This window comes from Protopterus annectens, chromosome 1.part0 (assembly GCF_019279795.1).
Source record: "Protopterus annectens isolate FY-2018-M chromosome 1.part0, PAN1.0, whole genome shotgun sequence".
NCBI lineage: Eukaryota > Metazoa > Chordata > Ceratodontiformes > Protopteridae > Protopterus > Protopterus annectens.
The window spans coordinates 704,464,973-704,477,288 of NC_056725.1; the positions used below are offsets into that span (position 1 = coordinate 704,464,973).

General features: G+C 47.4%; 1 protein-coding gene across 1 annotated transcript in view; it reads right to left on the reverse strand.

Moving 5' to 3' along the window:
- Nucleotides 1-12,316, reverse strand: part of AKT2 (AKT serine/threonine kinase 2) — a 1,641,635-nt gene that overhangs the window by 1,045,867 nt on the left and 583,452 nt on the right. The gene's annotated exons all lie outside the window — the stretch shown is intronic.

The following is a 12,316-nucleotide window of genomic DNA, read 5'->3' on the forward strand; positions in this document are numbered from 1 at the left end:
ATACCAGAGCAGGAAATTGTGACAAATGCCTTGACCAGGTTAAGGTAGCCGGCATGTACTGTTTTATCCTCATTCATGGCCTTAGTGTCTTTCTCAAAGATATCCACCAGATTCAGTAGGCATGACTTGCCCTTGACAAAGCTGAACTGGGTCAGGTCCAGTGTTTGGAGGTCTCCTATGTCATTATTTATCAGGTCTATGACTATTCTTTCCATGGGCCCTACACACAAGAAGTGTCAAAATTATGGGTTTGCAATTTGCCGGGCTGTGTTTCACAAAGGCATGGCTAGTCTGCAAAGGGGGTAGGAATGGGTACTCCCCTGCTTGTTTATGTACCACATAACTGTGGAGATGTCCGTCTTTATCAGTAGTTGTCCTGGATGAAGCAAGTCCTTGAAAGCTGTCAGAGCATTCTGAACAGATAGCATTTCTTTCTGGTTGATATTCAGATGCATTTGGTTTGGGCTCCATTTGCCTTGAATGCATCGCCCTGCCAGGTGGGCCTCCCAAGCATAGTCTGATGCATCCGTAGTTCGGGTTTGGGTGGCAGGGGTAGAGTGAATGACAGTCCCTTGTTTTGGTGACATGTCTCTGCCCACCAAAGAAACTCCTGTTGTAGGCAGGGGAAGAGAGGGATAATTGTTTCCAGGCTGTGACAATGCTGACTCCATAAACTTTTAGGTACCATTGAAGTTTCCTCATATGCAGTCTCGCATATGGAATTAGTAGAAGGCAGGATGCCATGAACCACAAAGCCTGCAGAATTTGTCTTGCAGATAACTGGATTTTTGTTGCAATTTGTATGAAGTATGTTGTCAACTGCAGTTGTTTGTCTGGCATGAGGTAAGCCATCTGGGCAGTTGTATTCAAGCTTGCACCCAGGAATGTAATTATCTGAGAGGGTACCAGTTGCGATTTCTTTTCATTTATGGTGTACCCTAGGCATGCTAGAAGCCTTTTTACAAATGCCAGATGCTGAAAAAGAGTGTCCTTGTCCTCTGCCTGAATGAGACAATCGTCCAGATACAGATAAATTTGAATGTTTCTTTGCCTGCAGAATGCAATCCCTGGTACCAGGCACTGGGTGCAGTAGATAAGCCAAAGGGCAGTGCAGAGAATTGGTAATGCAGAAAGCCTGCTTTGAAATGGAGGTATCTTCTGCAAGATTCCCTTATTGGCATATGCAGGTATGCCTCTTAAGTCTAGAGTTACCAACCAAGCATTTTTGCCTAGCATAGGCAGTAGCTCTTGTAAAGTCAGCATTTTGAATTTTGGAATGTTCAGGAACGTGTTCAGAATCGATAAGTCCAGTATTGGACGCCATGAACTCTCTTTTCTGGGTACCAGGAAAAGTCTTGAATAAAATCCTTGTCCTTTTTCCTTTTCTGGTACCGGTTGAATAGTCTCCATATTCATGAGGAACATGACTTGTTTCTGGGTCTCTGCCCACTGGTTTTGTAGCAGATCCGGCCATCCGTTTGGAATTGGCAAAGAATGGAAATGAAATCTGTACCCCTGGGATACTAAGTGCCAATTTTGAGCATGAAGTGCTAGTTTTCGCCCCAAGGGGGCTGCTAAAAGATAAGTGCTTGGAGATGGTAGAGGAAAGTCATTGAGACTGCTTACTGTATGGTTGTGCTTTGTTACCTCCAGATTTGGAGGTGGAGGCACCCCATTGCTTTGACCTGCAAGATCCCTGTGATATCTGGAGCCTTTTGAGCACCTGGGTTTGCCCTGAGTGGCTCTGTTGGACACTGGAAAGGACCAATTTTTAGTTGACCAGTGCCTACTGAACCTGGGTGGCTGCACTTGCAAAAAATCTTTTACAGTTTGCATAGATTTAACTTTGTCTTCCATTTTCTTTAAAACCTCTTCTGCCTTATTATCAAACAGAGTATCATACTGCAAAGGGGCATCCAACAATTTAGCTTTACCATGATCAGGCAGATTTTGCTTCTTGAGCCTGGCATGCCTCCTCATCACAGATCCAGTAATGGCGGCCCTACAAGAAGCCTCAAGGGTATCAAAACCACACTGCAAAGTATACTTTCCAACCTGTTCTGCTGCATGCAATAAATTATGTAACTCTTTATTTTCCACACAATCAGAAATCAACATCATTTTCTGTTTCAGTAAGCCCATAACATGCTGTTGATATTTAAGCATATGAAACTGGCAGTTTAAAGCCCTGATTGCCAAGGTTACAGACGTATAAACCTTCTAATCCCATCTATCCAGCGCCCTGAAATCTCTATCAGAACGGGTAGGATTTTTGGCTGTAGAAGCCTTAACACCTTTGGGACCCTGAGAAATAGTCTCAAGATCAGCAGCAGGATTTTTGAAAAGAAATTTGTGGGAGTCAGGAACCCTGTAATATCTGTCTGGCTTACTAGGAGCCGGAGGCAAGGAATCAAAAGCCATGCTTGATTCCGAGAACACATCACCCACAAGGTCTAATACAGGAGGTATTGCCAAAGGCCTATGCTGAGGAAGGAGGAGGAAATCCCTAAGCCTCTTTTTTGATCCAGAAAAGTCCTAACTCTCCCAGTGAAAATGTTCCCTTAAAGTAAGTAAAGTCTCTCCAAAAGAGTAATCCTCAGGAGGAGATGCAGATGGGATGGATTCCTCTACATCAGAATCCTCATAAGGTGGAACAGAAAATTCCTTATCAGAAGAGGAATCAGAAGAAATGGAAACCTGATCTGAAGATTCATAATCAGTGCCTTGCCTAGGCCTCTTTAGCAGGGGGGGGGTTGGGAACCCCTGATCAATGTAATTGAGTCCTCCGCCATTTTCATCATTTGTTTTTTTAGGCATAGGGGCCTAAACACAATGCTCATGCGTCAGTGTTTTAGACATAGAAGTTGTTTTTGACCTTGTTTTTGTTGATGGCATCGGTTTAATATAAGAATGTTGAGGCCTAAAAACACCCTCAGAAGCCGGTGCCTGCTCAGCAGCTCCGGACTCATCCAATGGAGAGACATCCACGGGTTCAATACTTAGCGAATCTCGGGGCATACCGGACTCCGAATGGGTCTCAATAGAGGCCTGCGACTCAAAAGTAGCAGGTATCAGGGGCTGCGAAAGTGCCTCAATGAGTACCAGCGAACCGGCGAATGGCTTAGGAGAAGCTTTGTCGTCGGTTTTGGACCTCGACGGTCTGTCTTTTTCCTTCCATTTTTTGTGAACTTCGGCAGTCGGATTGCTAACAGATGACATTTCAGGGTAGTTAAATCTTGATAAGTCCAACGTCCTCCTGCACGAACGGCTGGTGCACGGCTGAAATTACCAATCCAAATGAAAAAAAGAAGGCAGCACTCTACTCCATGACACAGGCGATAATAGTTTTGAATGTTGGCAGTATGACTGGTATAGGGAGAGAGCTAGCTGATATGATGGACAAAAGGAAGGTTGGTATATTGTGTGTGCAAGAGACCAGATGGAAGGGGAGTACGGCTAGGTGTATCGGAGGTGGGTTCAAATTGTTTTATCATGGTGTGGATGGGAGGAGAAATGGCGTAGGAGTTATTCTGAAGGAACAGTATGCTAAGAGTGTTTTGGAGGTCAAGAGAGTGTCAGATAGAGTGATGTTTATGAAGCTAGAAATTTATGGTGTAATGATGAATGTTGTTAGTGCATATACTCCATAAGTTGGGTGTGCAATGGATGAGAAAGAAAAATTTTGGAGTGAATTGGTGATGACTGGTGATTGGAGCAGATTTCAATGGGCATGCTGGTGAAGGGAACAGAGGGGATGAGGAAGTGATGGGTAGATATGGTGTTAAAACAAAGGAATGCAGAAGGTCAGATGGTAGTGGATTTTGCGAAAAGGATGGACATGGCTGTGGTGAATACGTATTTTAACAAGAGGGAGGAGCATACGGTGACATACAAGAGTGGAGGAAGATGCACACAGGTGGATTATATCTTATGTAGGAGGGACAGTCTGAAGGAGATTGGAGACTGTAAAGAGGTGACCTGAGAAAGTGTCGTTAGGCAGCATAGGATGTTGGTTTGTAGGATGAAGTTGGTGATCAAGAGGAGGAGGATGAGTGTGATGGCAGCACCAAGGATCAAATGGTGGAAATTGAATAAGGGTAATTGTGAGGTGGAATTCAGGGATGAGTTAAGACAGGCAATGGGTGGCAGTGAAGAGTTACCAAATAGCTGGGTAACTACAGCAGAGCTAGTAAGGGAGACGGCTAGAAAGGTGCCTGGTATCACATCGGGACAGAGGAAGGACGACAAGGAGACATGGCGGTGGAATGAGGAAGTACAGGAGAGTATACAGGCAAAGAGGTTAGCAAAGAAGAAGTGGGACTGTCAGAAAGATGAAGAAAGTAGACAGGAGTTTAAGGAGATGAGGTGCATGGCAAAGAGAGAGGTGGCGAAGGCTAAGGATAAGGCATATGAAGAGTTGTATGAAAGGTTGGATACTAAGGAGGAAGAAAAGGACCTGTACCGATTGGCTAGACAGAGGGACCGAGCTAGGAAAGATGTGCAGCAGATAAAGGTGATAAAGGATAATGAGGGAAACATACTCACAAGCGAGGAGAGTGTGCTGAGGAGATGGAAAGAGTACTTTGAGGGGTTGATGAATGAAGAGAATGAGAGGGAGAGAAGGTTGGATGATGTAGGGATAGTGAATCATGACGTACAATGGATTAGCAAGGAGGAAGTAAAGATAGCTATGAAGAATGGAAAGGCTGTTGGCCCAGATGACATGCCTGTGGAAGCATGGAGGTGTTTAGGTGAAATAGCAGGGGAGTTTTTAACCAGATTGTTTAATGAAATCTTAGAAAGTGACAGGATGCCTGAGGAATGGAGAAAAGTGTTTTGGTACCGATTTTTAAGAATATGGGTGACGTGTAGAGCTGTAGTAACTACAAAGGGATTAAATTGATCAGTCACAGCATGAAGCTATGGGAAAGAGTAGTGGAAGCTAGGTTAAGAAGGGACGTGATGATTAGTGATCAGCAGTATGGTTTCATGCCGGAAAAGAGCACTACAGATGCAATGTTTGCTCTGAGAGTGTTGATGGAGAAGTACAAAGAATGTCAGAAGGAGTTGCATTGTGTTTTTGTAGACTTGGAGAAAGCATATGACAGGGTGCCTAGAGAGGAGTTGTGGTATTGCATGAGGAAGTCAGGAGTGTCCGAGAAGTATGTAAGAGTGGTGCAGGATATGTACGAGGGTAGTGTGACAGCAGTGAGGTCTGCGGTGGGAGTGACGGATGCGTTTAAGGTGGAGGTGGAGTTACATCAAGGATCAGCTCTGAGCCCTTTCTTATTTGCAATGGTGATGGACAGGTTGACAGACGAGATCAGACAGGAGTCCCCGTGGACTATGATGTTTGCAGATGACATTGTGATTTGTAGTGGGAGTAGGAAACAGGTGGAGGAGACCCTAGAGAGATGGAGATATGCTCTAAATAGAAGAGGAGTGAAGGTCAGCAGGACTAAGACAGAATATATGTGTGTGATTGAGAGTGAGGATAGAGGAGTGGTGAGGAGGAATGGTGAGGATGCAAGGAGTAGAGGTTGTGAAGGTGGATGAGTTTAAATACCTGGGGTCAATAGTTCAGAGTAACGGTGAGTGTGGAAGAGAGGTGAAGAAGAGAGTACAGGCAGAATGGAGTGGGTGGAGAAGAGTGTCAGGAGTGATTTGTGACAGACGAGTACCTGTAAGAGTGAAAGGGAAGGTCTACAAGAGGGTAGTGAGACCAGCTATGTTATATGGGTTGAATACAGTGGCACTGACAGAAAGGCAGGAGTCAGAGCTGGATGTGGCAGACTTAAAGATGTTAAGATTTGCACTGGGTGTGACAAGGTTGGACAGAATTAGGAATAAGTATATTAGAGGGTCAGCCCAGGATGGAAGGTTTGGAGACAAAGCCAGAGAGGCAAGATTATGTTGGTTTGGACATGTGCCGTGGAGGGATGCTGAGTATACTGGGAAAAAGATGCTAAGGATGAAGCTACCAGGTAACAGGAAAAGAGGAAGGCCTAAGATGAAGTTTATGGATGTGGTAAGACAGGAGATGCAGGTGGTTGGTGTGACAGAGCAAGATGCAGAGGGCAGGAAGAAATGGAAAAAGGTGATCCGCTGTGGTGACCCCTAACGGGAACAGACGAAAGATGATGAATGACTGCAACAGTGAAACACGAAGAACATGTGCAGAGAAATGATAGCGCATACAGCCTGCCTTTGAAAAAGAAGTTATGTTGTTACCATAACGTTCCATCTGAGTAGTAGACTTCATTCTTCTGCACATATGGGTATACGGATCTGATTCGGATCCGAGCCGGCAAAAACTTTTCAAGCATCAGCTCCGAGCTTCTCCCTTACCTATATTACCTCACTTCCTCCTATCTAGCCCCAGATCGAGTTTGCTGTCACTAAAAAGCGACGTAACCAAAAACCCTAAACAGAATAACCTGAAGAGTGAGGGGGACGGAGGGAGGGAAAGTGCAGAAGAATGAAGTCGACTACTCATATGGAACGTTATGGTAAGAACATAACTTCTTTATCTGAAGTAGTTGACTTCATTCATTCTGCACATATGGGACAGAGTCCCCAGCTACTAGAATTCCTGGGAGGCCCTTATGGAAGGATATTTCTGAGCATCGCAGAGCCAAAGGATGCTCTCCCTCTAGAAATAAGATCCAATTTGTAATGGGAGATGAATGTGTGCGAATTCGCCCAAGTCGCTGCTGCACAAATATCATCTAATGAAACTCTCGACTAGAAAGCTGCAGAAGTGGCCATAGCTCTAGTGGAATGAGCCTTCAATGCACCAGGAGGAGATAACCCTTTGTCCTTATACACCTGCGCAACACACAGGGTGATCCACCTTGCTAATGACACTTTCGAAACTGCTTTGCCTAAAAATGGTTTAGAAAAATAGACAAACAATTGATCCGACTTCCGGAAGGGTTTAGTCCTATGGAGGTAAAAACGAAGCTCTCTATGGACATCCAACAAATGAAGCTTACGTTCACCCCTATTCTGGAAATTTGGGAAGAAGACTGGCAAATGTATGGATTGATTAATATTGGCTGCTGAAGACACTTTGGGAAGAAAAGAAGGGTTCGTGCGCAATGAAACCCTATCCTTGTGAAAAACCAAATAGGGGGGCAAGGAGGATAATGTCTGCAACTCAGAAACTCTCTTAGCCGAAGTGATAGCGACTAAGAATGCTGTCTTCCATGACAAGAACTTCATCGGAACTGAACCGGCTGCCTCGAAAGGGGGAAGAGGTCAAGGCCTGAAGGACTAAAGTCAAATCCCAAGGGGGCACTGTTTCTTTAACTGGAGGTCGGAATACAAAAGTGCCCTTCAGGAAGGCTTTACAGAGTTTGGCCAAAGCCAGAGCAACCTTATTTTCACCCACATGAAAATTAGAGATGGCCACCAGTTGAACCTTGATGGTGGAAGCACTAGAGTCTGACTCAAAAAGATCTGCTAAAAAATCCAGTATGACCGGAACAGGGGCCAAAACACAAAAACGTTTCCACTTGCTATTGTACAGTTTCCTAGTGGATGCCTTAAGAGAAGCTACCAGTATATTCTTAACAGGAGACGAAAGTCCGGGAGTCCTGATGAAAATGGGAACTGGAGCAGCCAAGCCGTTAGCTTGAGACTGTCCAGGTTGGGCAGGGGCAAGCCCGACAGGTGAGAAATTAGATCTGGACATGGATCTAGAGCCCATGGAGGGGCCAACAGGTGAGACCATAAGAAGGGAAACCACACTTGACGCGGCCAGAAGGGAGCTATGAGAATGACTTTGCACTGCAGCCGGCAAGCTCTCTGCAGGAACTTCGGAATCAGAGGTAACGGGGGATAAGCATACAGTAGCCCGGGAGGCCAAGCCTGGACTAGAGCATCCCTGGGGGCATCCCCCGAAGGGGGGATCAGAGCGAAGAATTTGCTGCACTTCACGTTGGAAGGAGATGCGAAGAGATCGCAGCAAGGTTAACCCCAAACACGTAAGATCTTCTCTGCCACTGATTGTTTCAGGGACCACTCGTAGGGAAGAAAGATAGCCCTGCTGAGACTGTCCGCCAGAATGTTGGAGCGTCCCGGGATATGCGTTTCTATGAGAAACCGGCTGGTGGATATGGCCCACTCCCAAACTCTCATGGCCTCGCGACAAAGGGGGTAGGATCGGGTCCCTCCCTGTTTGTTTATACCAGACTACAGACATGCTGACTGACTGAATAGCTATCGCACCCGGGGGTAGGACCGGGTGGAAGGCTCTCAATGCTAACAAAACTGCCCTCATTTCCAGGACGTTGATGTGTAGCTTGGTCTCTGGAGGGGACCAAGTGCATTGGACTGTTCTTCCCAGGAAGTGCCCCCCCCCCCCCCCACCCGAGCTGGGAAGCATCCGTGGTCACCGTGGACTGAACCTGAAGGGCTAGAAAGCTGCGCCCCGCAAATATGTCCGCAGAGTGAAGCCACCACAGGAGTGCCGTTCTGCATGCCCGATTGATACGTATGTGGAAACTCATCGGAAGGTCTAGCCAGGACCATTGGACTGCCAGATTCCACTGAAGGACTCTCATGTGAAGACGTGCAAGAGGGAGTATAGAAATTGCTGCTGCCATGGAACCCAGGGCCCTGAGAACATAGGCTGCTGTGACGACCGCTTGATCCAAGATCACGGAAACATGGAGTCTGAGATTCACTATCCTTTCCGGAGTGAGAAAAATCTTTGACTGAATCGAATCCAACCAAGCCCCGATGAAGTCTATGATCTGAACCGGAGTCAGGTGGGAATTGTTGAGGTTGATCGAGATGCCTAACTTGTGAGCCAGACCAAGGATGTAGTGTAGGGCACGATACAGGAGATGCTTGCTTGATGCAGCGAAGAGCCAGTCGTCTAGGTAGGGGAATACCTGAATGCCCTAAAGTCTCACGTGAGCCGCTACGACCGCCATAACCTTGGTCAACACCATGGGGGCTGTGGTAAGACCAAAAGGTAGAAATCTGAATTGAAAGTGACTGGCCCCTAGCCGGAAATGGAGAACCCTCCTGGAGCTCCTGTGGACCTTGATGTGATAGTAAGCGTCCTGGAGGTCTAACGAGCACATCCAGTCGCATTCTCTCAGAAATGGTAGAATGGACTGTAAAGTGACCATCCGGAATTTTTGTTTCTCTACCAATAGGTTGAGGATAGACAGGTCCAGAATGGGCCTGAGGTCTCCCGTCTTCTTTGGCACTAAAAAGAACCTGGAGTAGATGCCTGATCCGGATTGATCTGGGGGGACTGGCTCGATGGCTCTTTTTTGTAACAGCTTCGAAACATCTAAAGCTGCAGACTCCCTGTGAGTGGGTGGAACATCTGGAAGGCGAGCTGGAGATATGGGATGTGAAATGAAGGGGATAGAATATCCTCTGGATATGATGCTTAACACCAAGCGGTCTGCAGTAATGGACTCCCATGCCGCTGGATGCAAGGAAAATCTTCCCCCGACTGCCTCCAGAGTAGAGCATCCGGGCAACCCCTCAGGGTTGCTGAGCGGGTCTGTCAGAAAAAGGTTCCCTAGAACCGAAGTTTCTGGGACCCCCTCTGCCCCTGGGGTGGCGTCGGTCTTGTCCCCCTCAGCCTCTGGGGAACGAATACTCCTGAGTGTCACGAAATGACTGTGATTTCTGGAACCACATCTTCTTTTGCCCCTTTTGGTCCCTGGAATAGGACCTCTGGGGGTTAGAGAAGCGGATTCCGATGGCCAACAAAGTCTTTCCGTCCTTCTCACTCTGGGTTAGTGTGTCACGTACGGTCTTCCCAAAGAGGGATGATCCATCGATGAAAGATGCCTTAAAGGGGTCCGCAAATTGAGACAGCCTGATCCAGGCATGTCGCCTCAAAGCAACGCCTGTACCTGCAGCTCTAGCGGCACCCTCCGTGGCATGAGAGAAAAGATGCATAGAGGTATTAGTCACTGATTTCAGGATAGTCATCTTGGCAGTAAAGGACTGCTTGTCCTGCTGCGACAGAGATTCCGGGTGACTCAGTTAGCTCCAATATAAGGTCTCGCTGCAGTCGAATGACATGTGCCAAGTAATTCAGCGCAGGAATAGAAAATGTCACTGATGAGTACATGCGCTTCCCAAAATGATCCATTGACCTCGACTCCTTGTCCGGTGGATGAACAGAGGAACTCTCCTGTGCTACTTCCTTCTTTGTGGCAGCTGCAACTACCAAAGCATCTACCTGGGCTCCCTTGGACCATGCCTGCCTGTCCGATGGTGGAGAAAGAATTTTGTGGTGTCAGGATCCTTCCATGCCCTAGTGGTGATGAGGTCCACCAAATGGTCAGCTGGTGGGGAGACCCAGGAAGAAGATGGGCCCAAGCCAAAGGCATCCAGGAATACGGACTCATCCAGAGAGGGTTTGGGAGCTTACCAACCCTCCTCTTTGGCGGAGGTTCTCCATAATGTCTCCAAACGAGGCGTCCTCGGGAGGTGATCTGGGGGAACCCTCTCCTTCATCCAAGTCCGTATCAGTGGTAATGGACTCGGGAGTCCAAGTGCCTCCTCTTGCACTTACACTTACGAAGTTCCTCTCCAGTGTGACTCTGGAGAGGATTCGTAAACCTCCAGGGGTTTCCTGAGGGGAACGGCCTGGAGCTCCCTTGGAGACAGGGCAATGGGAGCAGAATCCAAAATCAGAAGTGTCTGGGCCAGATCCAAGGATGTGAGCTGTGGTCTCAATGCCTGGGAGAGGACCCCTTCCACTGCCCCGAATGCCGATGGAGAGCACGCCTCCGCAGAACGTAAGAAAGAGGCTCTCTCCGGCATCGAAGACGGAACCGGAGCTGACTGCGGGGTAGTCTGGGCACGGAGGGTGGGATCCGAAAGAACGAGATACCAACTCTCAGGTCTGACTCCCCAAACACAGCTCCGAGAGTCTCCTGGATCCAAGATCGGATCTGAGAAACTCAAGGTGACGGCCAGAGTCGAGGAAACAAAAACCATCGGCTCCGACCCCACGGCTCCGAAAGGTCTCAGACTCGAAAACCCCGAAGCATCAGGTCGGATCGGGGAAGGAGCAATAGAGTGGAACATAGTAGCAAAAGAACCCTCACCAATGGGAGAGGGTCCTGGAAAGACCCCCATCTGAATCTGGTCCTGGATGAACATCTTCATCAGCCTGTCCATATCAAGTTCGGATACACCCAGAGTGCCTCGGCTCTGATGGCTCCGTCGGCTCCGTCGAGAAATGGGGAGAGCGGAGCCAAGGAGAACGAGACCTAGATATCTTAGCAAAGGGACTGTAAAAAGACTCCCTGTCCGGAGACCTTTGCCTGGGCCTGTCTCTCTCTTTATGGCGCCTCTCTTTCTCCCTTTTGCCTCTACCTCTCTGGGATGACTCCGAAGAAGCAGGCCTGGGGGAGGTTGAGTCCCTGCCTGCACCAAGTCACTGGCTGGAGAGGAATCCAAGGCAGACTCCAGGGCAGAAGCAGGTAGCAAGCCTTTGGCCACAAGCTTAGCCTGATGATCCTTCAACGCCCTTGGGTTAAACCCCAAACTAATGTCACAGGATATTGACAGATGGACGACCCCAAAGCATAGAACACACAGAGTGTGGCCATCGGCTGGAGAAAGCTTATGACCACGCTCTGTGCACTTTTTGAAGAGAACCTTAGTCTGTTCAGCCATAACAATGACAGAAAAAAGCCCAAAACGGACCACATGCACACACACACTAAACCGGGATGGGCCTAGGCAGGAACCAAAACGCAAAACTACCACTAGAGAATACAAACTAAAAACCTTTTTTTTTTTTTTTTTTTTAACACGACGACCAAACGGATCGATGTAAAGAAGAAAAAAGGGAAGAAATTCACACTCAACAAATAGCAAAAAGTACCAAAAACCTTACCACCTAGCTAAGAGCTCAGAGACCACGATGCTGACTCAGAGCAGCAAACGAGATCTGGGGCTAGATAGGAGGAAGTGAGGTAATATAGGTAGGGGAGGAGCTTGGAGATGATGCTTGAAAAGTTTTTGCCAGCACAGATCCAAATCAGATCCGTATACCCATATGTGCAGAATGAATGAAGTCAACTACTTCAGATCGTAGATATTTACTGCAAGATTCCCTTATGGGGATGTGCAGATAAGCTTCTTTTAAGTCTAAGGTGACTAGCCAAAAGTCCTTGGCTAGCATAGGAAGGAGCTACTGGAGTTTAAGCATTTTGAATTTTGGTACCACCAGGGAGGTGTTTAGGGTTGAAAGATCCAGAATAGGGTGCCAAGAGTTCTCTTACCTAGCACCAGGAACAGCCTCAAGTAAAAACCCTGTCCC